Raw genomic sequence first — 8,058 nt, 5'->3', positions numbered from 1 at the left:
TTCCAGGTCCAATTTATGTATTAATTGTATTAGGTAAGCTCTTTTGGTTTAAAATAAATTGAAGAAATTAAAAATAATAGTGGGAGGCCGTCAGTTTTATTGAAAAGATTGGAAGAGTGGGGTAGTTCACAGAATTTTATTTGTCTTTTCTACCAATGTATCTCTAGTAATGAAAACAATGTCTATCATATAATAAATATACCCTCAATAAAAATCTGCTAACTGAATAAAATTATTTAAAGTAATTTCTGGGTAAGAAATTCCTGGGTAAGCAACTGGCCCAGTTTATTTCAAGAATCTACCCCTCCATCAATCAACTGATCTAGGATCAGTAGAAGCTATCAGGAGACTTTTCCATAAAAGAGACATTTGTAAATGATGCTAATTGGCACCTATTAGGTATACGAACATTAAAATATTTGACTTGTAAATTATTGTATCACATCAAAGAAAGGTGTATTTGTGCACATGTTAAGGCCTCTAGATTTGTATATTTATTTGCATCATCCCTTAATTTACTTGTATAATTTTCTTATGCTTTTTCCCCTCACATAAGTAATAGGCAAAAGCTATATGTGAACCAAAATAACTTTAAACGTGGACAATCACCCATCACTAGCGAACTGAATAAAAAGCTAAAATTAGGCTTAAAATATTTTAATTTTTATTTCATTAAGCAGATTTATTCATTCAGTTTTTGATTCATAACTGACCTATATTTCTTTCAGGTTCTTCTCAGTACTGTTAGATTGCTTATATAGAAAATTATCTTAATCATGTTTATTTGCATTACTACATTATTAATTCTAAAATGTGCATTTGTAGAGTAGAATGAATAAATAACCTAAACAAGATTTAATCATTTTTATGAAACATTAAAGTTGTCTCTTTAAATACTTTTGATTAAAAGATTATATATAATTGTCTTCTCAGTAAACTAGTTTACAATAATTGTTACAGCTAAAATTCAAAAGCCAACTAAACAAAAAACAATTCATCAAATTATGTTTATAAATTTATAAAATTAGCTCTTCTACTTCATAGGATCATAATTCTAAATTTTGGTAATACCTATACAAGTATCTATTTGTTTATAATAAATGTTTTAAAATACAACATAATTATAAAAGTCTAGCCTTTAGAAAAGAAAATCATTAAATCATTCCAACCTTTAAATTGAGAAGAATTATGTGAAATTAGCTGAGACAGAATCACTTGCAGCTGCAAGCTCCCCTCAACCCATACATCTCTATGCACATGCACAATTGTTTGTAAAGCTACTTCAGCAAGTTAGAATTAAAGAAATGGTCTCCATTAAACAAATTAAACATTTATGTCAGAAAAAAAAGGCACAGAGGAAAATTTATCTTAAAAAGAAATCCTAATTGAGGTTTCAGAAGAAACTAAGTAGATATTTGTAACTGGTTATAGAATTAAGAAATAAAATTTTAAACCTGAAAGACAATTTTAATCCTGAACAATTAATGTAACTTTGTTTAGAGACAGGTTTTTAAGAGAGAACTTTTGTAAGGTAGAGCAAAGTAAAATTGTCAGATAAGAGAAGTACCCCTCTATACTTAGGATTTTAGAGCACAAAATGTGAAATCAAACTGTCTTCAGGTCCTGGCTGACCTGGTATCTAGAGTAAATTATTTAGCTTCGCTAGGTCTCAGTCTCCTCATCTATAAACACTTCATAGGTTTGTTGAAAATATTAATGTAATAATACATGCAAAAGGCTTGGAACCGTGTTTGGCACATGGTCCTCAATACAGGTTAGTGATATTTTTTTAATTGGTAGATAAAGTAAGGGAAAACTTTTACATTACATAAAGACACTGCTATGGCATTTTTCTAAGGACCAAATAGTTTTCCCCATATAAAGCTCAAACCTGGATTAAAAATAACCATACCAAACTAATAAAATAATCCTCATAGGAGTTGGTTCAAAGAAGCTCCTTTTAAACTCCTAACCCAATTTTTCAAATAAAATTAATGAACTACTTCTAGGAATTAGAGAGATATATAAAAATTTATGTAAATGGTTGTTTATCATAGCATTACTTACAATATTGAAAAACTAGAAATAATACAAATGTCTAATAATAGAAGACTATGTAAATTAGTTATCAATGACTATCACTACCACAACCACCAAAATCATCATGGTTAACAATTTTCAAATGATTATTAAGTTCCTGGCACTGTTCTTAAGTGCTTTATATATATTAATTAATTTAATTCATTACTCTATAAAGGAGATAATTTTATTTTCCCCATTTAAGAGAATGAGTGACAAATATCTTACCTTAAATAAATGGCTAGAGAGGGAAGGAACCAAGATTTGAGCCAATGTAGTTCCAGGACCAATGCTCTTCATCAATATGCTATGCAGCTAACATTGCAAAAAATTAGGTTTCTATTTTGATTGGACTGGGCTATATCTTATATCTTCAGTACTCTCAGAGAGCTTGTGTTTTGTTTTTAATCTTGGCTTGCAACATCAATCCAAATGTTCAGTCAAAATAAAGGAAGATAATATACAGATGATTTTCATAGAACTTTGATGTGGCCAACAAAGATGATAATAATCTTTAAATCACTGGTTATTAATCTTGGATAAATATAAATAATCATCTGGAAAGCTTTTAAAGCATATCAATGCCCAGGTCCCAACCCCAAAGTTCTAGTTTAATAGCCACCCTTATCCTGGTCCAATTAAATCAGTATATCTGAGAATGAGGTCTAGGCATAATTTTTTTAATTCTTCAGGTAATTCTAGGTGGAAACAAAGTCGAGAACCATGGCTTTAAATCGTGCTGATTGTGGGAGAGAGAGAAAATTTACACAAATTATCAGCAGTTCCTGTCAGCAACTAGTAAACAGATTAAGTAAGGGAAACACTAGCAAGACAAAACAAAACAAAACAAAACACGACTCCAGGACAAGTATCAGAACCAATCAAAGTCATGAGATTAAAAGTAGTAAGAGAATAAGGTCCATGGCACAGTTACTTCCAAGATCAATTATCAGAGCTCTACCCTTTGGATAGGAGCAAGCTGAGGTGCCAGAGTTCCTTTTTAGGATACTGGTCAATTGTTGGTATAAATATTAAAATGTAATGCCCCTAAACCTAACCTCAGAAAAACTTAAATCATGTGAAAGAGGACTTTAGAAAAGGGGTCAGTGCTTTGGGCTGAGACTCCAAAGGACTGTACCTAAGAGTAATCAAGTGAATCAGAAATAAAATAGCCCTTGTATAGACTATAGCAGTCTGGCTTTAAGTCACCTATGTGGCCTAGAAAATCTCAAGTCTCAAGACTGAATATGATTGTGATTGCTAGTACCTCCACGTGCTGAACCTGGGGAAGCACAGGAAAAGCCTCCATGGAAGAAAGTAATAATGTCCAAGGCTTCCAGTTACCTCTATAAATAATTTTTTAAATATAGCCCAACATACAATCAAAGGAGACAAGACTACCTAACACGAACCGACAACAGGGGGTGAAAAAAAGCACCAAAACCTGCCTACCAGGACTCCAGATACTGGAATTGTCTGTCATTGATTGTAAACCAACTATCTTATGTTCAAGGAGTTCTTTTTTTTAAGACTAGAAAAACTTGGCAGAAAACTAGAAAACTCTAAAAAGCAACTAAGCAGATGTGAAAAAGGACCAATCAAAAATTCTATAATGATAAAACAGAATAACTAGAGTTAAGAATTCAATGGATGAACTGAACAGCAAGTTTGCTACATCTGAAGAGAGACACTGAACAAAAAGAACTATACAGAAAGAAGAAGAGAGACAATAATGGAAATTACGAATGAAATAGAGAAAATAATAAGATATTCTAATGTAATTTTAAGAGTTCAGAGGAATAAAAAGATAACATGAGGCAGAGGTAATATTTGAAGAGATAATGGCTATGTATTTTCCAAAAGTATTAAGATGCCAGTCTACAAATTCCAGTAGCCCAATAAATAGAAAGCACGATAAAGACCTACATTTAAGAAAAAAATACAGACATATCTCGTTTTATTGCGCCTCACTTTATTGTGCCTCACACGTGTTGCACTTTTTATAAATTGAAGACAAGACCCTCCATCCTCAAAAAGATTACAACTTGCTTTTTTGTGGTGGTCTGGAACTGACCATGTAATATCTCCAAGGTATACCTGTAAAGGATTTTGTCAGACAAAAGAAAAAATATCCTAGAAGTGGAATAAGTGGAAATTAACACTAAATAAAAATAGGCAGTACTGGGGCACCTATGGAATGAAAAGAAATCAAACTAAGGTATGTGAATGCAGAAAAGAAAAAGAAGGAAGAGAAATGAAGAAAGAGGAGGTAGAGAAATATGTATCATTTCCAGAAGTGAAAAAAATCTTAAGTCTCATAATCTTAGTTCAAGACGACTACATAGAAAAGATCAAAGAATTAAAAATCCCAAATTAAACCAAATCCCAAAAAGCACACAAGACATGGTATGAGGATATATGGCCTATCTCTCTTCACCCCCAACCACAGAATTTTTAATAAAAACCTAAAAACAAGCAAATTAATCTTTAAAGAAAACATATTTTAAAACCTCATCTATAAATTTGTGGTTTAGATCTTAAAACACATTCTACCAAAGAAATGAAGTATAAATGGTAGATCAGATTCCTAGGCCATTCTATAAAAACACATCTTACCTGAGAATTGAAATGACAATGACATCGTACTAATTTTTTTTCCTAAGGGAAAATGTTTTAGTTTCAATGTCAGGAAATTTTTTTTCAGTTACTCAGATACCAAGAGTCTCTTTTGTCCTTTTCCTTTTCTCACATTAGAAACATCCTATCGACTGGATTAGGGAACCGGGGTAGGATATGTAGGTACTGATAGTAATTAGAAAGTGTTTGCCTTGCTTTTGGAATGAAACATTGGAGGAGAGAAGTCAATAATCATGAAAGGGAGTGGAATGATGAGGTCATGGGGTAAATAAGGAGGAAAAGGAGAAAAAATAAGTAGTTTTTCCAAAAAGAACTGAGAAATAGATGTTCCTACCTAAAGGATACAAATACGTCAAGAAATCATATATTTGGAACAACATTACTTATATTGAATTGGTACAAAGAAGAATTTGATGAAAATATGCTACTCCTTCAGCAAAAAACTCAGTATTCTATACTACTCAGTTGAATGGTACTGATTTCATATTCATGTCTCTGTGAAAACAAGAGAGAATTAGTTTACAACATTTATTTTTAAAAGGGTTGAAATTAAACTTCCAAATATGATTTAACATCTTAAATTTTAAAAACTAGCAACATAAAATTGTTTTGTTTTTTTAAGTGAACTAAAGATATTTAAACAGTCCACAAAACTAGAGGAGATTAGAGGAACCACTTATGTTTTAAAGACTTGGAGAAATAGGTAATCCAAAGACAACCTAAATGAAAACCATACAAACATCCAGGACTTCAAGAACTACCAAATACTTATATATGCTTTGGATATTATGCAAAGCCTATATCTGAATAAATAAATCCCAGAGCAAAAGAAATAAAATGAAATGGTCATATATTAGTGGACTGATTAATATGTCACTTAAAAAACTAAAGATCCTAAAACTCAGTCAAGGATTAAATAAAGAACTATAATTATACTGATAAACCTAGCAAATGTCTCAAGTGTTAGCTGCTTTAGTATTACATTTCCAAGGTCCCTAATAGGTTTTTAAAAATCAAGAGAATCAATTAGATAAATTCTCAGTTAACATGCTCTAACAAAAAAGGCAATAAAATTTACTATCATATTCCTTTCAAAAGAAAAGTAGAGGTCCTGTTCAAATAACTCCCTATATACTATAGAGTTCTAATCCAAAACCCTAAAAGATGAAATACATTCTATTATTTAAAAAAAAAAAATCCAAATTTAAGTTTAGTAAGAGAGATTTGTACCATAGGTTAAAGTGTAAAAACAAAAGCAGTACCAATATTATTAGTAACAAAATAATTCATGAACAAAAAGTATTGTTAAAAAGATAACAATTATAAGTGGTATTTAACAACAAATTTTTTTCAAGAAGTACATGATAAAGATATATTTCCCATCATGTTTCTAATCTAATTAAGAAATAATATTAGTATGAGTGCTTCCCCAATACTCATTAGTATGAGTATCTCCAAACAGCCAAATTTAGGCAGAAGCCTATGGGCTCAGCCACTGAGCTAGAAAGAAGGTGAAAAATGAGAAATGAATCTAAAAGCAAATAAGCAAATGGTAACACAGAGCATACCCAAAAATCTCTTCTGGAATTAGTAGATATTATAAAGACTTTATATTTTATCACTTATTCATATCATATCCTTATCTAACCTACACCTTGCCTGAAGAGGGTAGAAATAGTTCTACTTTCCTTATTTTAATGCTATTTATTAAAACTCCATTATGAGATCTAAGAACATAAGGACTATATCTAAGTAGTTCAAGCCCTACAGGATTCAAAGGGTCATCTATCCCAGTGGTTAGATTCTAATCACTGGCTAGAGATTTTAATCACCTAATAATTTTTTTTTTAATGCCCCAAACGCCCCCAAATCCCATCTCCAGTCCAGTTATATTAGAATCTCCAAATGGAGCCCAGTCATTGGTAGTTTTTTAAAACTTCCCAAAGTGATTCTAATGTGCAGCAAGGCTTGAGAACCACTGGTCTATCTAAGACATTGCTAGAATTCTAAGGATTAAAAACTAAGATGCTCAATGACACCCTAATGTCACAGCCAGAAGAGGGCAGCAAGGAGCTATTCTGGAAAGCCACAAATGGAAAAATAATGTGCTAAGAAGCTGTACTCAGGGAAAGATCCACCCCATGGAGATTTGAGTGTTCTGGGAGAAATGCCATACTTCAAGTGGGAACTAATGAATGGTAAGAAAGCAAGCTGAGATAAGCCAGCAAACAGACTGAGATGAAGGAAAAAAAGAGAGCCACAAAATGTCAAAGAAGTGCCTGGCACAAAAAAAGACCACTCAATAGGTGAAAAAGCCTAAGATTAGAGTGACTAGCAAGCAGAAGGTAGGTAATTCTCCAAAATAAGGCAAAAGTAAGAAAAGTTTCTTAAAAACTCCATCGTCCACAATAACGATCCCGGCTGAACTAGAAAAATCATGTGAAACTTGGAAGGTGGTTTAGGAATTCACAAAAATAGAATAACTTTAACATAAAACAGCCTTAAAAATTTTTGAACAGCATAATACAAAGAGCCAATATGAGGTGTCACAGTGATTCTCAATGAAGAATATATTCTCAACTTAAAATTAAAACTACAGAACTTATTACCTTTATCAATGGGTATATGACTTCCTAAGTCTCTTCTACAGGATGCTTGAAAAAAAAAAACTAGATATCTACCATTTTCCATACCATCATCTTTTTCTAGGAGTTGGTAGAAGAGAATCACAACCTTAGAAGAGATCAATCACCAGAGATTTTCACTTGTAATTAATTCACTTGTAATCACAAGTGTCTAGCTGACCACAGAATCCAGGTGAGCTTAATATCTTAACCAATCAACTGTGTGAAATTTCATATTTTATAACAGTATTGACTCAATCTGTATTACCTTAAATTACTCCACGGGCAGCCTCAACTCTATGTTGAGGCTCTTTAAAATGTGCACTGCTAGTCTACGGCCATGGCATCATGAACGTGCCCAATCTTGTCTGATCTTGGAAGCTAAACAGGGTCAGGCCTGGTTAGTACTCAGATGGGAGACCACCTAGGAATACCAAGTGCTGTAGGTGTTAATAAAATAAAAATAAAATAAATAAGTTAAATGTGCACTGCTAAGTTTACTGCTTTTGTAATACCACAATAAAATTCCACATACTGAATTATGTTTAAATTTCTTGGGAGTAAGGACTGTGCTTAATTCATCTTTGTATCTCTCAATATTTAGCACAATAGATAATATATACGGTCCCAATGAGATCTTTTTCCTTCTTTTCATTATGACATATATCTTACATATATTACAGTGCATAAAACTAAGTGTACAGAATATTTATAACAG

General features: G+C 32.0%; 1 protein-coding gene and 1 pseudogene across 2 annotated transcripts in view; one reads left to right on the top strand and one right to left on the bottom strand.

The window, feature by feature from the left end:
* The window catches only part of HS2ST1 (heparan sulfate 2-O-sulfotransferase 1), a 172,121-nt gene that overhangs the window by 117,900 nt on the left and 46,163 nt on the right, over positions 1 to 8,058 (bottom strand). The window lies entirely within an intron of this gene.
* Positions 7,671 to 7,789, top strand: LOC111736851 (annotated as a pseudogene).

Source organism: Pteropus vampyrus, unplaced genomic scaffold (genome assembly GCF_000151845.1).
Source record: "Pteropus vampyrus isolate Shadow unplaced genomic scaffold, Pvam_2.0 Scaffold22, whole genome shotgun sequence".
NCBI lineage: Eukaryota > Metazoa > Chordata > Mammalia > Chiroptera > Pteropodidae > Pteropus > Pteropus vampyrus.
This window is presented reverse-complemented; position numbering and strand designations above follow the sequence as displayed.